The sequence below is a fragment of the Hemitrygon akajei genome, chromosome 30, assembly GCF_048418815.1.
Source record: "Hemitrygon akajei chromosome 30, sHemAka1.3, whole genome shotgun sequence".
In the NCBI taxonomy this organism is placed as follows: Eukaryota; Metazoa; Chordata; class Chondrichthyes; order Myliobatiformes; family Dasyatidae; genus Hemitrygon; species Hemitrygon akajei.
In genome coordinates, this window is record NC_133153.1 from 26,721,231 (window position 1) to 26,738,326 (window position 17,096).

General features: G+C 41.4%; 1 protein-coding gene across 9 annotated transcripts in view; it reads left to right on the forward strand.

The window, feature by feature from the left end:
- The window catches only part of sema6d (semaphorin 6D), a 364,739-nt gene that overhangs the window by 290,090 nt on the left and 57,553 nt on the right, over window positions 1-17,096 (forward strand). The window contains exon 1 of one of the 9 annotated variants that reach the window (XM_073033160.1): window positions 11,862-12,057. The exons of 7 other annotated variants lie outside the window; for them this stretch is intronic. The gene's annotated coding sequence lies outside the window, so the exon portion shown is untranslated. Of the gene's footprint in view, window positions 1-11,861; window positions 12,058-12,509; window positions 12,772-17,096 lie in introns of those variants that run through there. One more of the 9 variants, XM_073033164.1, reaches the window with a different exon arrangement.

Below are 17,096 nucleotides of genomic sequence, written 5' to 3' on the forward strand. Positions count from 1 at the left end.
GGAACTGTGAGACAGCAAGCAACATTACTTAGTGTGCCAGTAAGTGGGAAGATCGAAGAACTGAGATCGGAAGGTAGTCTTGTAGATTGGTCAGGAGAGCCATCCTGGGACAGGCACTACCCAGAGTGAAGACCACTGAATATCATTGTACTCCTGTAGTTTTGCATTAAAGAGCAACCCTAATCTCTAGAGACTTGGCACTCAAACTGAGCCTGCAGACCCAACAATGTGCTTCAGGTTTAAGTCTGATATCAATAAAATTCAAAGCCTGTAGATTCAGGGTTTCAATTTACTACCAGAGCAGATCTCAACGCCCAAAACCTGGGCCAATACTAATCAAATACAGGGTCTCATCCTGTTTTTATTTAATCCCTGTGCCCAGAATCCTCTTGTATGCTGCCATGTAACAGTAGATTGATTGTGGACATCACAAGTTGCCAAATAAATTTGATAATCAGCCTCCCAGGGAAAACTGTAGCATTTGTTCAAGTGTTTTCTATTATTGTACATGCTCTTGGATTTTTCAAATATAACGAGCAAACATTTTCAACTGTGGAAGCGCACTCCCTCGAGACTTGAGTTAAATTGATCAAGCAGCAAATCCATTTTGGATGGAAGAATTATCTATTCATAAATGTGAAAAAAGTGTTATTTAAGTTGAGACCAGTATTAAAGACTGTTTTCATTATCATGTGTACAAAACAAAATTCAAGAAAGATTCACAGAATGTCACAGCACAGCACAGATGTACAGTAGGTCAGTATGCATATCTAACCTGGGCTTCCCGGGAAGCCGGCTGAACTGAAAATACAACTTTCTCATCTCCTGATGTCACATCTACTGCTTCTCAGTCCAGTTTATTACATTCAGACTCTCAATTTTCCCTAACTTCCCACAGAATCATCCTACATTATTCAATTATTTCTCCATAAGTTCTTTGAGCAGTTTCTTTACTACTTTCCAACTCTGGGAGGGGTGCCTTTCATTAGTTGTTCTGCACTCACATTCAGTCCATTGTTGTTGCTTTTCGTGCCTTGTGGTACATTGGGCAGCATTTTCACCATTTCCTTAGCATTTGTTTGTTTTTTACGAGGCCGAGTTGCTAGCTCAATGCCTAGCCCAGCACGAATGGAAAACATGCAAGGGGGTCAGCAGGATTCAAACCTGGGGCTATTCACCCCAAAGTCTGGTGTTGCTACCACTGCACCACTAGCTGGCTAATTCAGGGCATTAAATACTTTTAATTACATAACATTTTACAGCCAATGAATTGCTTTTTTTTGTAATGAGAGTCCCTGTTGGAAAAATAGGAAATAGGATATTGTATGTGAGCGTGATAAAACTCCTGCAAACAGGAATGTGATGTCAGTCAGATAATGTTTTTCAGCAGTATTGATTGGTAAGGATGTTAAAGGTGTCCTGAAGAACTACATACAATGTTTTAGGAACAGTTTTTCCCACTCCACCATCAAATTTCTGAATGGTCCTTGAGCACTACCTCTTTATTCCTCTTTTGCACTATCAGTGTTTGTAACTTAGAGTAATTTTTATGTCATGAACTCCTGTCACAAAACAACAAATCTCATGATGTACATCAGTGATAATGAATCTGATTCTGGTTTTGATTCTCCAGCTCGTCTTCAAAGCAATGTCGTAGGATCTTTGACATCCAACTTAGGAGGCAGCAGGGTGTTGCTTTCAGAAGGCAGCTCCGACGGTGCAGCAAGTCTTCAGCAAATCAATATGTCATCATAGATTTTTGTAGCCAAGTCGTAGGAGTAGAACTTGAATTCACAACCCCTCCAATTCGGCTCACTGGAGATTATTTTTTATTTCAGTGAAAATACAGGAGGATGCAGATGCTGGAAATCTGGAGCAATACACAGTGCACTGGAGGAAGTCAGCTGGTCAGGCGGCATCTGTGGAGGAAAATGTGCAATCAACATTCTGAGCTGAGACCCTTAATCAAGGGTTTTGATGAAGGTCAGGACCTTTCATATGGACCTTTGCTCCTGCCAAGTCCAGGGAGCAAAGATCAGGATGAAGGATCTTGACTGGGAACATTGACTGCCAATCCAAGTGAAAGATGCGAGTCCAAGACATCAACTGCCCATTTCCCTCCTTAGATGCTGCCTTGGCCAACTGAGTTCCTCCAGCACTTTGCTTCAAATTCCAGCAGCTGCAGTCTCTTGTGTCCTCATCTACTCTGTCAAGCCCAATCATTCTGTTCAACTCTATAGTCCATAGTGTGACCCACCATCCCAGGAACCATCTGATTAATCCTCTTTGGCTTGACATCCCCTTTTTTTTTAGGTAAACAAAGCTAAATGTCTTAAATGGTCAAATTCTTATTCTGAACCTAAGTACTCTATTTTGAACCCTCCACAGAGGTCAAACAGCCTCATTGCATCTATACTCAGTGAGGTAACTTCAGATTTTTCTAACTGTTCGTGAGTACAAAGTAAGACTCCTCAGGTGCTCTCCATGGGCCAACTCCTTATCCCAGAATTCAATGCTGTAAATGCACCCTGCACTGATCTCCGGTTTACTACATGCTTCCTGAACAGAGACCAAATGTCTCTCCAAAGAGCTCCACAGAAGGGTTCTACCAGGCTTCTGAGCACCCGTGCCTGACTCTCTGATGACCGCCATTTAGACTTCCAAATCTCTAACTTAAATACTCTCTTAATTGTATTAGGAAGCTCGTTTTCTATTTAAAATGTACACTAATTTGCTGCAGGAGTACTTCCAGCATCTCTAATCTTATTTTCATTAGCTGCTTTATTCATTATATTTTACTGCTATTTTTTATTATTGGTTTCATAGCAATAATTGCTTGTATACTGACTAATTATAACATGGCACACACATGTAAGAATATTGCATCCATATGCTACTAAATCATCTCTCATGGTTATCAGGCACCTTTACTCTCACAGCTTAACTACATATTCCTCACAAGATAGAATATAGCCATTCAGTCCATCAAAATACTTCTAGCTCCAACTTCCTTGGAGTTTAGAAGCATGACAGTCGACCTTAGTCAACTATGTAAGACCTAAGTGGGCTTTTCAGGATAGATGTTTCCACTAGTGGGAGACTAATCAACATTAGGACGTAGTTACATAGTAAGAGGCAGATCATTTAAAGATACAGTATGTAAAATCAGAGTGTAATGAACCTCTGGATTTCTCTGCCTGCAAAGCTGGTAAAGGCCAGATCATTAGGTATATTTAAAGTGAAGATGGGTAAATAGTTTGAAAGATTGAACAATCAAGGCTACAGGGAACTGGCACAGAAGGGGCGATGAGGCCAGCATAGATTAGCTTGATCATATTGAATGGTAGGTCATGCCTGAGAGGCCTGTGACCTCGCCCTGCTCCTATTTCCTTGCGTTCACAGAGCATTCTCACTTCTCCGCTAATTTTCACTGTAACTTATTGTTCTCACGTTTCCAAAGTTAAGCTAAATTTATTATCGAAGTATGTATATGTCACCGTATATTACTTTGAGATGAATTTTCTTTTGGGCATTTACAGGAAAATAAAGGAATACAATTGAATTTATTAAAAACCTATACATAAACACTGGCAAATAACAAATGTTCAAAATCACACAAGTTGTGCAAATAAATAAATAAATAACGCTGAGGACGTAAGTTGTAGAGGTTTTGAAAGTGAGTTTCCAAGTTATGGAATCAACTCAGAGTTGAGGAGAGTGAAGTTATCCACACCAGTTCAGGAGCCCGATGGTTGTAGGGTAATAGGCCATCCATTGATCATGGATATTGTGTCCTAGCTCTCTACATGGTATGCAAGTCAGGGCAGCACAAAATGGAGAACAAGCTATTACCCTTGCAGTGGGAAACTCCTCTCTCCACGCAGTTGATGAATCCAGAGGAACAACAGAGACCGATACAGTTTGGCACCAGCGGCATTGCAGAAGTTGCCACTCAGTGCTGATCTCAACGTAGGACTGCCTTGGGGATTCCAGTTCTAGACATTTGAGATCTGAATTTTGCTTCTCTGAAGTGAGCTGCCAACCACGGCTGACAACCCCTATCTGCCCGGTGACTGATTTTAAGGCGCCAGCACCTGCTTTTTGCCCCTTCTGCTGTTGCTATAATCGATTCTGTTGAGCTTAGTAGCTAAGCCACAAGTGAAGGCCAGGAGTTGGACTTGACATGGGCTTTTGAGACATATGTAATTCAGAGCATTTAATAGGTAGTGGGAGCTTAACTCCACTACCTCACCTGGCTATGACAAGCTTAAGGGTAATAAGTGTTCCTGAAACTGGTGGTGTGGGACCTAAGGCTTCAGTACCTCTGCCCAATGGTGGTAGCGAGAAGAGAGCATAGCCTGGATGTTGGGTCTTCATGTTGGATGTTGCTTTCTTGTGAAAAACTCCTTGAAGATATGCTCAATGGTCAAGAGGGCTTTGCCTATGATGGACTGCGCTATATCCACCACTTTCTGTGGACATCTTCATCGACTCCCAACTGATTCTACCACTAACATACACACTAGAGGCAGTCTACGGTGGCTGTAGTGTTTAGGTCAGTGTTTGGAATGTGAGAGGAAACCAGAGCAGAAAGGGAAACTCGCACAGTCACAGGGAGGACATCACAACTCCACACCAACAGCTCCTGAGGTCAGGATCAAATCCCGGTAACTGGCGTTGAGACCCAGCTCTGCCTTTATCTCCTTTCTGGCTGGGCTCATTTGCTTACAGAGTCTTGGATTAAACAGCACAGACACAGGCCTCTTGGCCAACCACATCCTCCTGTATCAACGATATTAATCCCATTAATCTGCACTTGTTCCATTTCCCTTATATGGTATGGTGATACAAGCACTCATCTGAGCAATTCTTAAATGTTGTGGGAGTTTCTACCTTGACCGTCCTCTCAGGCAAGATATTTTCAGATATCAACCAACCTCTGGGTGACAATATTCTTCCTCAGACCCTCTGTAACACTTACCTATTACCCTAAATCTCTGCCCCCTTCACTTTAGCCACCATCTCACCCTGGAATTGGATTCAGACTCCTGAGAGCAGATAGGGAAACACATTAGCCAAAATCCTTCATCGCTCCCAGTGGGAAATGTGTGAGCGTGGAAGGCAAGTAAAGGCAAATCAAATTTGGCTGCAATAGTCCCCACAGGTGACTGAGCTGCAAGTACGGGAAGAATGAGCAAGAACAATGCCACTGTTAAAAGTCAGATCTGACTCAGTGGGTAGTAGTCACAACTTTGATTCAGATGGTTATGACTTAATAGAAACTCTGGAGCTCAAAAATCCAGACAGGAGTTCCCAGTACATTCTTAGGGTGCACTGCACTGTTCAAAGTACTGCATTTCAGACGTAAAGCTAACCTGAGGCCCCATCTGTCATGTCACTGCTTGTAAGAAGAGCTGGCAAGCCCTCTCTAGTGTCTTGGCTAATCCCCATTCTTCAGTCAATATTCGTAAAAAAAAATCAGGACGCTGCCTCATCACTGTTAAGTGAGACCAGCCACGTGCAAACTCTGGAGGGGGCAATCACAGGGATGGGGGGGGGGGGAGGGGAGGCTGTTCAGAGATTAAAGATAATGATTAGTTTTAGTTGTTAAGTGTGCGTCGAAACATACAGTGAAATGTGCCGCGTGTGCTAATGACCAACACAGTCTGAGATGTGCTATTACAGTGCCCCTAGCGCCAACATAGCATGCCCACAACTAACCAACCCTAAGTCACATCCTGGAATATGGGAGGAAACCGAAGCATCTGGAGGAAACCCTCGCAACACAGGGAGAAGGTACAAACACCTTACCGAGGGTGGTGGAAATTGAACGCTGATCTTGCAGCTGGCACATAAACCATTACACTAACCACTACACTACCATGTCGCTCTAGACCTTCAGCCCTGCTCCATTAGATCATCTTGCAATTACAATTAACAATTTTGGATACATTCTTTTATGACAACATAAATGGCCCTGAAAATTTTATTCACAGACTGCTTGACAGTATTCCAGGAGCAGTTTAATAGAATTCAGAATTTCCAACAGTATGAGAAAATCATCCCTGAAAATCCCAGCTTTAATTTCAGGGATCAGTCCCTTCGTTCTGGATCAACAATGCCAGAGGAAAAACTCCATTTCCAAGTTCATTAAATCCAAACCAGTCTCAGATCACTGCTCTCCTATCTCCTTTGACTATTTATCAAACTACATCTATAATCTCCAAATGAATGGAGTTTATTTATTCTATTTAGAGATACACTGCGGAATTGGCCCTTCCAGTCCTTCGAGCCACGCTGCCCAGCAACTTCTCACCTATTTAATCCTAGCCTAATCACAGGACAATTTACAATGGCCAATTAACCTACTAACTAGTATGTCTTTGGAGTACACTGCACATCAGGCAGAGCAGTTTCAAATCCTAACCATTCACTGTGTAAACCTGTTCTATTAACCTTTCTCTGGTCTGTTTTCCATTAACTTCTCTCGTTCTACCGATCAACCCTTCAGTCACTGCAAATAGTTTCTCCTAACCTACCCTCTCCAAGCCCTATGATGTTAAATAACACTCACAAGGATACTTTTGAGACTGGAAGGCTTGAGTTATAAGGATAGTCTGCTTGTTGGGTCTTTTTCCCAGTCACATTGGAGGTTGAAGGATGACTTGGAGGTTTATAAAATCATGCTTGCTTGCTTGGGCCCTGAGCTCCCAGTGGAGCATAGGCAATTAATGTCCAATTAACGTCCTCTGAAGTCGATGGTAGGGTTGGAGTTCTTCAACATTTCTGTAATCCACTGTACAGGGAGTTGACCTATACAGCTTCACCAGAACCCTCTTGGCTGCCTTTACCCATTCCGCCTCTCGCGACAGGGATGTAGGGTTAGACTTTGAGAGACATAAAATCATGAGGGGCATAGATAAAGAAAATGGTCACAGGCTTTTTCCTAGAGAAGTGGAGACTAAAAGGTAATAAGTTTAAGGTGAGAAGTTAAAATCTTAAAGGGGACCCAAGGGGTAAGTTCTTCACACAGAGGGTGGTGGTTATGTGGAATGAGTTACCAGAGGAAGTGGTGGAGATGGGTACAAATACAATGCTTATAAGGCATTTGGGAAGTAAAGTGGATAGGAAAGGTTTAGAGGAATATGGGCCAAAGGCAAGTAAATAGAACTTGTTCAAATAGGCAACTGGATTGGCACAAATAACTTGGGCCAGCGGGCTTGTTTCTGTGCTGTGTAACTCTGACCATAATAAATCATTTCTGCTTTAAAATAAATCATGTTCATGTAACTCAAGGTCCTCATTCCTGGACCCATCCTAATGCATTCTTTTTGCTGACGGTGGTGAATCTTTGGAATTCTGTACTCCAATTGGCTGTAGGGGCTTGATTACTGGAGGTTTTTAAAAGGAAGGCAATAAGGAATTGAGTTCCCCTGAAGAACTGGCGCAGAAGAGAAGATGAAACCTGAAGTGTGTAAACCATGAATGACGGGGCAAGTTTGAGGGACTGAACAGCCTACTCTTGCTCCTAATGTGCTTACATATTTCCAGTCATGTCAGTCTCCAAAAGTGCCCAGAATTGCTTCCATTTCCAACTGAATCTACATTCTAACTCTTGAGAGTTTAGCATAACTTCCTGGCTTTTATCCCCAATAAATTAATTCTCTTATGATAAAATCAGAATCAGGTTTAATATCACCAGCATATGTCATGAAATCTGTTGTTTTGCAGCAGCAGTACATTGCAATACATAGTAATATAAATTATAAATTAAAGTAATATTTAAAAAATAAATAAGCAGTGCAAAAAGAGAGGAAAAAATACTGAGGAAGTGTTTGTGGGTTCATTGTCCATTAAGAAATCTGATGGCAGTGGGGAAGAAGCTGTTCCTGAAACATTAATTGTGTAACTTTAGGTTCTTGTACGTCCTCATTAATGGTAGCAATAAGGAGAACACATGTCTTGGGTGATGGAGGCCCTTCATGATGGATTCCACGTTTTAGAAGCATCACCTTTTGAAAGTGTCCTGAATGCTGGGGAGGCTACTGCCCATGATGGGGCTGGCTAAGTTTACAACTTTCTGCAGCTTTTTCCAATCCTGTGGAGTGGCCCCTCCAGACCAGAGGGTGATGCAACCAGTTAGAATGCTCTCCACGGTACATCTGTAGAAAGTTGCGAGTGTCTTTGGTAACATACCAAGTCTCCTCAAACTCCTACTGAAATATATACGCTGCTGTGCCTTCTTTGTAGTTGCACCGATATGTTGGGCCCCAAGATAGATCATTAGAGATGTTGACTCCCATGAACTTGAAACTGCTCATCCTTTCCACTTCTGATTCTGCGATGAGAACTGGTATGTATTCCCTCGACTTACCTTTCCTGAAGTCCACAGTCAATTCGTTGGTCACACTATCAATGAGTGCAAGGTTGGTGCTGCGACACCACTCAACCAGCTGATCTATCTCACTCCTGTACACCACCTCATCACCATCTGATATTCTGCCAACAATAGATGTGACATCGACAAATTTACAGATGGCATTTGAACTGTGCCGAGCCGCACAGTCGTGACTACAGAGAGAGTAGAGCAGTGGGCTTGGCACACATCCCTGAGGTGTGCCAATGTTAATTGTCAGCGAGAAGAGGATGTTATTTCTGATCCACACTGACTGTGGTCTCCTGGTGAGAAGGTCAAGGATCCAGTTGCAGAGGCCCAGGTTTTGGAGCTTTCCAGAACTTAAAATCCAGATCTCACATATATTATTGATGTCACTCTCCAGTGACCTGGGCTCAATCCTGCCTTTGGGTGCTGTCTGTGTGGAGTTTCCATATTCTCCTGTGACAGTGTGGGCTTCCACTGCGTGCTCGATTTCCTTCAATATCCCTAAGATGGTCGGTTAATTGGCTTCTGTTAATTATCCCATTGTGTAGCTGTAACTTGTTTTCTCTCATTAGGAATTAATGACTTACCCCTATGTTGTAATAAATAAATGTTTAATACCAAACAAGAGAAAATCTGCAGACGCTGGAAATCTTCAAGTTTAAGGATTGGTACAGAGACTCACTGAGTTCTCTGGTTCCCAGGCATTCACTTTAGACTTCAAGGATCATTTTCAGTCACATCATCTCAATTAGGTCTCCTCATGAGTCAAATCACAGTAGACTGCCAGAAATTTTATGAACCTGTCATCATAACGTAATCATCAGTAACTCAGTGCCGAGGACTACATCTTCAGAAGTTCTGCAATTTTCCTCAACCACACAAAGGTTCAATGAAGGTAAACCTTAACATAGGTAGAATGTCTGTTTGTCGGCCTATTTTTTTTCAGACTGTTTCAGGATGGTTTCCCTTAAAATACAAGAATGTCCCTTTAGAACAGAGTTTAGAGGAGGAGTTTCTTCAGCCTGGGAGTGGTGACACTGTGGAATTAATTGTCACAGACAACCATGGAGGCCAAGTTATTGGGTATATTTAAAGCAGAGGTGATAGGATTTTTATTAGTAAGGTGGGGTCAAAGGTTATGGAGAAAAGGCAGGGGAATGGGGTGGAGAAGGATAATAAATCAGCCAGAATTGGGTGGTGAAGCAGACACAATTGGCCGAATGACTTAATTCTGCTCCTATATGGTCTTAACCTTTCCAATTAAACCTTTATCTTTCCCTGATCTTACATGCAATTCTCTTTCCTATGAAGGTATCTAGTCTTCTGCCGGTCTGTAATCAGTTGAGATATAGAAAATGGTCATCTTTATGGGTAAAAAGCTGATAGCAGAGGAAGGCAAAAAGAAGTCAAGTCCTGATAGTGGAATTAAACGGAAGAATGTTAAAACAAGGACATAAAATGGAAATGAGAAAGAAAAAGGTGGTGAGACCAAGCACTGGAGAGATTGCATAAAAACAGAATTCAGAAATCACTAGCAGCTTGTGCAGAGATTAAACTCTGACTAAAGGAAAGTGCTTTTCCTCTCCGTGATGTGGTCACTTAAGAAGAATGGAAGATCACCTGCTCAGAGTTAGCTGTAAGGAGCAGTGGGATTAGTGCTGCACCAGAATTGCTTTTGGTGCTCGAGCTGCAAATTAATCTTTAGTGTCTTTATCCACAGTATTGTTCTCTCACACCTAGACAATTATTTTTTTTGTTGGTCTGATCCACCAGTCGCTGTTTTAAGAAATTCCTTTTTATTAGCAATTGCCCTTGAGGCTAAAAGTCAGGCTGGCCAAACACTGGGATGCCTCCAAGTTACTCGATGCTGTAAGCAAGTAGGAGGCTCTGCGTTTTTGTCATTCGTCCAGTCGTGCCAATGCCAACATTATTGCTATCTTGTCTCTTCTTGTAATTTTGCACCAGGGCTGTTGGGAAAGGAAAACTAAATTTGCCTTATTCAATATGTTTTCTCGTCCAAATATATAATTCAAATAAAAATAAATTTTATAATTGTGGAATATCACACTGAATTATTTTATGTATTTGAAATGCATGAATAGATCAGCAAAAAAGATCAAGTTCAGGGATATGACATCCAGAATAATTGTTAAATGTAATTACGAAATTCATGAAACAAGGGAGTGTGTACGTTTCAAATCTATTAAGGCTGTTTTTTGTTCTAAGAGCTAATTTAATATACTTAAAATGATTCTTGAATCAATAATAGTTAAGTAAATGCAACTTCCCTAGCCCCTTCAGTCCAACCTGAGTATTGCTGACTAAATCCTGGAAATTGGTGATTTTTGCAAGGCACATTAAGCTTTAATTATCAGACACAATGAAAATATATTGATCTCTCACTTGTTGGGTATCAGCTACTGCGACGTACTTCTGGAATAAGTATTTGCATCACTTGTGGAACCTGCTGCCTTTAAATAATTAACCCGAAAATGGTGTTATAATGAATTACTGACTTAAAATTAATCATTATGCAGTGTGCGGTAACAGAAAAGCTACCCTCAACTCGTCCCTTGCGTGCAGAATATGGTAGCTGATGAAATATGTGAAAACATTATAAATCCATTTAGAAAAAAATGATTTTGAAACCATCCGTGGCTTGTGAACTGATAAAGACAGAGAGTGCTGCCAAGGCAGGAAGGTTGCTGCCAACTCTAATGGCTTTGAGCCTGTGTGTCTGTGAAACAAATGGGACATAGGAAACCAGAAACCTCAGCAGTGTAGTGGGCTGTCTCAAGCTGTGCCATTTGTATCCGTCTCCCCCATTTTACCCCGAACCTTACACAAAATGTCACCAAACGGCCAGTAATATCTTAATGCTAAAAGTTAATTATGCTGTTATGAGGGGAATGGGTTTTTTAAAAAAAACTATCTGCGCTGAGTACTAACTGAACCACGGTCGCCGAGAGGAAAGATTTATTACCGAAAGCTCTATTGGAAAATGGGTTGCTCAGTTAGAAAGAAACCTTATGGTTTGGGAGCTAGCTTGAAAAGTAACCAGTGTTCCAGTTGCTGTTCTTGGCAGTGGTGAACGAGTCCAAGAGGGGGGAAAATAGAAACGGGGTTGTTATTCATTTAGACAAATATTACACTAAGCAGCGCGGAAAAGCGGCGAGATTCGATTATGACAAGATGCAATTTGCATTTGTTGACAGCAATAATCAGTCTTGAGCTTTCTGTTGGCTTACAGCGACACACTATGCCTTTAACTTGTGACAGTTCTCCCGCAAGATACAACTCTGTTAAAAGGCTTTGCAACAAGCCTAGTTGAGGTTGAGGCCAGGAAGGGGTCAGTGAGAGCAGGAGGCCCTAGTGACGGCAGCCGGGGAAAGGCACCAGACAAAAACTCGCATCTTGAGCTTTAAATGCAGTGCTGGAGAATGGGCGAGGGTGGGGGTGGGCCGACCCTTCGCTTGTGCAGCCTTATTGGTAGGCAGCCGCCTGCTCTCTTGATGGATTGACTTCACATGGATCAAATTACACCATTTGCCGTGCATCAGTTTGTTTTTCTCCCGGCGTGTCCCTGCTTTGGAGGAGTTGGGAGTTTGAGCTTTGCTGTGCGGATAGTTTAGAGGCAAGAAAACAACTTCAGGGATAGATGGCAAGCGTGTGAGGTAAGCTGTCGGTATTTAATGTAATCACGGTGTAAAATAGCATTGATAATGAATTGCAAAATAATGCAGAAATACAGTTTGTTGCCGATCTGTCCAACGCGCTAAACGCAGAGCTAAGCAAATGCTGTAAATCCTATCCAGGGAGGTGCCGAAATAGCGCCTAAAGTGCTATTTTTACTCGCTGCTTTTCGCAGAATAAGTTGCCCTTGGAGTTTCTGGAAAGTAAATCAGTTAACGTGAGCTACTGTGTTCGAAAGCCAATAGTGTTACAGAGACGAGGCACGTTTGCAGTTGTGCCGAATGCTGGCGCATATAGAACTTGTTTGCTTTCAGAAGTAATACTCTTGATTTTTGAGAGGGGGCAATGGTCAGGTGTTCTTGGGGGGGGGGGGGGATGGGGGCTTGTAGCTGGCTGACATTTGATCAGCACTGAACTTCTGAAGATCAGAAAGCTCTTGGGCTAGGTCTCGGGACCCCAGGACTGTGGGGAAAGGGGAGCCTTCTCTGACAGCACAGTGCACGGTCTTCAAACCATCTGGACGAAAACAGCAATGACCTGCCCTGCAGACTTGTGGAGGAGGAGGAGATTGAAGAACTGATGGAAAGCAGTTGCAAACGCGAACAATGGATTCTGTGAACCTGAAGAGTTGGATTGAAACGTTTTAGCACAATGAAAGAATCTGGCAAGCGTCTTGATGCTTAAAAAAAAACGAGGTGTGTGAAAATAAAGTAGAACTTCCACAGAACTGTGCGAACAGTTTGGCAATACCCTTAATTTACTGTCTTTTAAATATTTTTAAGTTTAATGTACTAATACGAAAGAAATTGCGCATAAGTAATAAGAGCTTAAAGAGAGCTCGGAATCATAACACTTGCCTGCTCAGGTTAAAAAGTATTGGGGATTGCTGCAGGCTAGAAGGGGAGGTTTGCATTGTGCCCACCCGCACAGATCCTGTCGAGGATGTGTCTTCCATTGTTTACTCGTATTCCTTTTACTTTTTCAATCAGGTACTGGTCTGATTTACAATGTGCAGTGAGTCTAAGGTATACAATTGGTTCTAAAATCCCAGCTTCACGCATTAGAATTCCATTTCCACGTCATACATCAGCCTGTGCTGTGCTTTATACACATGATGTTAATATACTGTTCTGTATACTGTAAATGCCAAAATATGAAGTGGATTTGTTTTTAAAAAGAGTACATTCGCCTAACTAAGTTCATGTGATATACAGCGATGACTAGTGATGGAACAGCTTTTTAAGATTAATAATTCAACTCTTTGATTCACGTGTTGAAAATAATTTGTATCTGTTTACATAAAGATTCTGGCAGTCGCTGGCCGTAGCGGCAGTGGAAACAGTCAGCTCTTTCCAAGGGGAATTGGATAGGCACTTGAGACAATAATCTGTAGGGTCGTAAGGAAATAGGAAGGGCTGGAACAGCTCTGTTAGAAGTGAACATTTACCTCGTAGCCAAATAGCTGCCTTTGCTTTGACCCAACCTATGATAAACATGTTATCTGAAAAAGGCAAACGAACTGCCCACCTTCCATTCGGAAACGCTTGTTGTTTTGCATGAGTGGGATGTTGTCCATTAACAAATCTGAGTTGTGTAGGATTTTTTGGAAAGGAAGCACGGGGCATTTGAAATTATATACTCCAGAAATGCAATAGGTATGTCCTAAAGGTCCTAGCGCTCGTTGAGTTATCTTGTTCAGACTGGTAATTCATATTGAACTTTTGTTCACCCTTTGTTTAAACGACTGAACTGATTGAAGGGCAGGAATTTAAAAAAAGTCCTCCATTCATCCAGCTAGCATTACTTTGAATAGTTGCAAGGCGTGTAACAATATGAGCTTTCTATTATTCACAACTAGCAATATCCTTGGATATAAAGAGAACTATATTTGATACTGACATGAATTATGTAGGAGAAAATATACCCATTTACAACAATGAAGATAATTGGAAGAGTTGGTTCCTTATTGTGCTTTTGCACGTCTTCTCTCAAGTGACTGTGGATGTGAATTATAAATTTTTCAACATCCAATAAACTGCGTCTAGGCAAAAGTGACAACGCAACATCATATCGTAAATATCGAGAGATTTAAAGTTTTCTGTTCTGAAGATCTGAATGAAAGCAGAATAATCAAAAAGGCAAACAGGTGGCAGGCTGCTCAAACTAGTATTCCCCAGAGCACCTACATGAACAATTTAAAGAAAATTATAATGTACCCAATGTAATTTAGTTGACAAAGGCAATGTGACAAATCATTCATCTTGCAGTATTGAGATTTTTTTACTTGGGTGAAAGTGAACAGGGACAAAATACACCCAATTATTCTTTCAACTGATCTAAACATATCCATTATTATATCAGACAATATATTGAATGCCTGTAGTACCTGAAATTGACTACAGCTTCTCAAGATACCTCAGCAGCTTTATTGAGCAAAATTTAAAGAAGCTATATATAAGGAAACATGCAGGTTTTGAAGGTGCTTTTTGAAGGGAGAGGGAATTAGCACTCAAAGTAGAGCAGCTGGTATTGGGTGTAAATCAGAATTGGGCTAGGGGTCAGATTTAGTGGGTAGGGTCATGGAGAGATGTGAAGATGAAAACTGGAATTTTAAATTTTAAGGTAGGATTACACTCAGTGGCCACTTTATTAGGTAATTCCTTTAGTTAATGAAGTGACCACTGTGTGTATTCATGGTCTTCTGCTGCTATAGCCCATCCACTTCAGGGTTCAATGTGTTGTGCATTCAGAGATGCTCTTCTACACGCCACCGTTGTAACGTGTGATTATTTGAGTCACTGTCACATTCCTGTCATCTTGGACCAGTCTGGCCGTTCTCCTCTGACCTCTCTCATTAACAAAACGGTGTTGTTAGTAGAACTGCCGCTCACAGGAACTCTTGCAACTGTTGTGCATGAAAATCCCAGGAGATCAGTTTCTAACATGTTCAAACCACCCTGTCTGGCACTGACAATCGTTCCACAGTCAAAGTCACTTAGTCATATTTTTTCCCTATTTTAATGTTTGGGCTGAACCCCAACTGAATCTCCTGACCATGTGTGCATGCTTTTATGCATTGAGATGCGGGCATATGATTGGCTGATTAGGCCTTTACATTAATAAACACATGTACCTAATAAAATGGCCACTGAGTGTAGTTAGGGCTGTTTACTTTTATTAGCACAGGTGATGGGTAAAGAAGATGGTGCAGATGTGGATAGCAGGACTTAAGGTAAAGTTTAAGAACAGCTCAAGGTGGGAAGCCAACCAGCATGCAATGAATGGTCATTGGTCGGTTTTTTTGCTGTTTCCGTTTTACAAGGCTGAGTTGCTAGTTCACTGAATCCAGCACAGGTGGAAAACATGGCCAGCCGGATTCAAACTTGTGACCATTCGCTTTGAAGTCTGGTGCTAATGCCACTACACCACTGGCCAGCTAATACAATGAAGCAGTGGCATTTAAAAACAAACATGTAGCTAACCTGAAAGAACCTGAAAGGAAACTCAACACCAAAAATTTATTGGAGGATCTATAAAACACACCCATCAAAATAGAACACTTAACCTATCGCTCTTCAATCTTGATTGATTAAATCTGGAATCAGATGCATTGAGTTGTTGTTGTTCCTTTCCACCCCTCGTGCACATTTGGGCAGAAACCTTGCCGTTTCTTAGCATTTGTCTCTTTTTTTTTTGAGGTTGTGTCAATAGCTGGATGCTCAATCTAGCATGGATGGAAAGTGTGCAAGGGGCTGCTGGATTTGAAGCCCGGACCACTCACCCCATAGTCTGGTGCTGATGCCACTACATCACCAGCTGGCTATGCATTGAATTAATCGCTCTTATATTCACAGTCTAAATATTTGGCTGAGAGGATGAAATGCCGGATTTTCAAATTTGTTGGTCGCCTTAAATTCAGCAGGACTGAGAACACAGAGGAGGGCGTTTAGAGGCTTGAGGTAGTGAGTAAGTAGGTGAAAACATGGTAGATGTAATATAGTTTGGAAAAATATGCCATAGCAGGTTATTTACTAAATGCTGACATTGAGTACTGCTGATGGTGTGCTTTGTGCACAAGTTACTGAGAGCCAACATTCAGGTGTAGCAAGCAATTAGGAAGGTAAATTATGTCAGCTTTTATTATGAGAGGATTTGATTACAGGACAAAGCAAGCTATTACATCTGTATAGTGTAATGAGAGCACCCCTGGATTATTGTATACAGTTTGGTCAACTTGCCTAAGGAACTATATACTTGCCATGGTGAGCGTGTAGCGAAGATTGATTAGAGTGCTTTCAGGGATGACAGATTTGCAGTGTGAGAATGAGTAGACTAAGCCCTTATTCTCCAAAGTTTAGAGGAGATTGCATTGAAACTTAATTATAAGTTGTTTACAGAGCTCAACAGACTGGATGCAGGGTGTTTTCTGTGGTAGAAATTAATTATGAACTAATGGTCACAAATTGTTAGGACTGAGATAAGGAAATATCTCTTCAGTCAGAGAGTGATGGATCTTTGTAATTCTCTGTTCCAGATGACTGAGAGGAGGCTCACTAGTTGAGTTCATTCAAAACAGAGGCTTCTTGACTTCTAGATATTAAGGGAGTCATAAGATAGGAGATTGGACACAAGCTCAAAAGACTGGACGACTTACACTTGTTCTTTCTTCTATCTTTTGTCTACATTCTGGGTAGAAAATTGTGTCAAGCATGATTAATTTGTTTAATGATTATCTAGATCTTCAGATAACTCCATACCCACATAAAGAACACCTATAGATGCTCACTTGTCCATATAACAGTCATAGCCTGTGCAGGTCAAGGCATTTATGTTTATAATGTGATGCAGTTGTTTACATGTTAATCTTTGAGAAGTTTTAATAATATGCATACACTCAGTAGCCACATTATTAGGTGCACCTGTATACCTGCTTATTATTGTAAATAGCTGAACAGACAATCATGTGACAGCAACTCAATGCCTAACAGCATGCAGACATGGCAAAAAGGTTCAGTTGTTG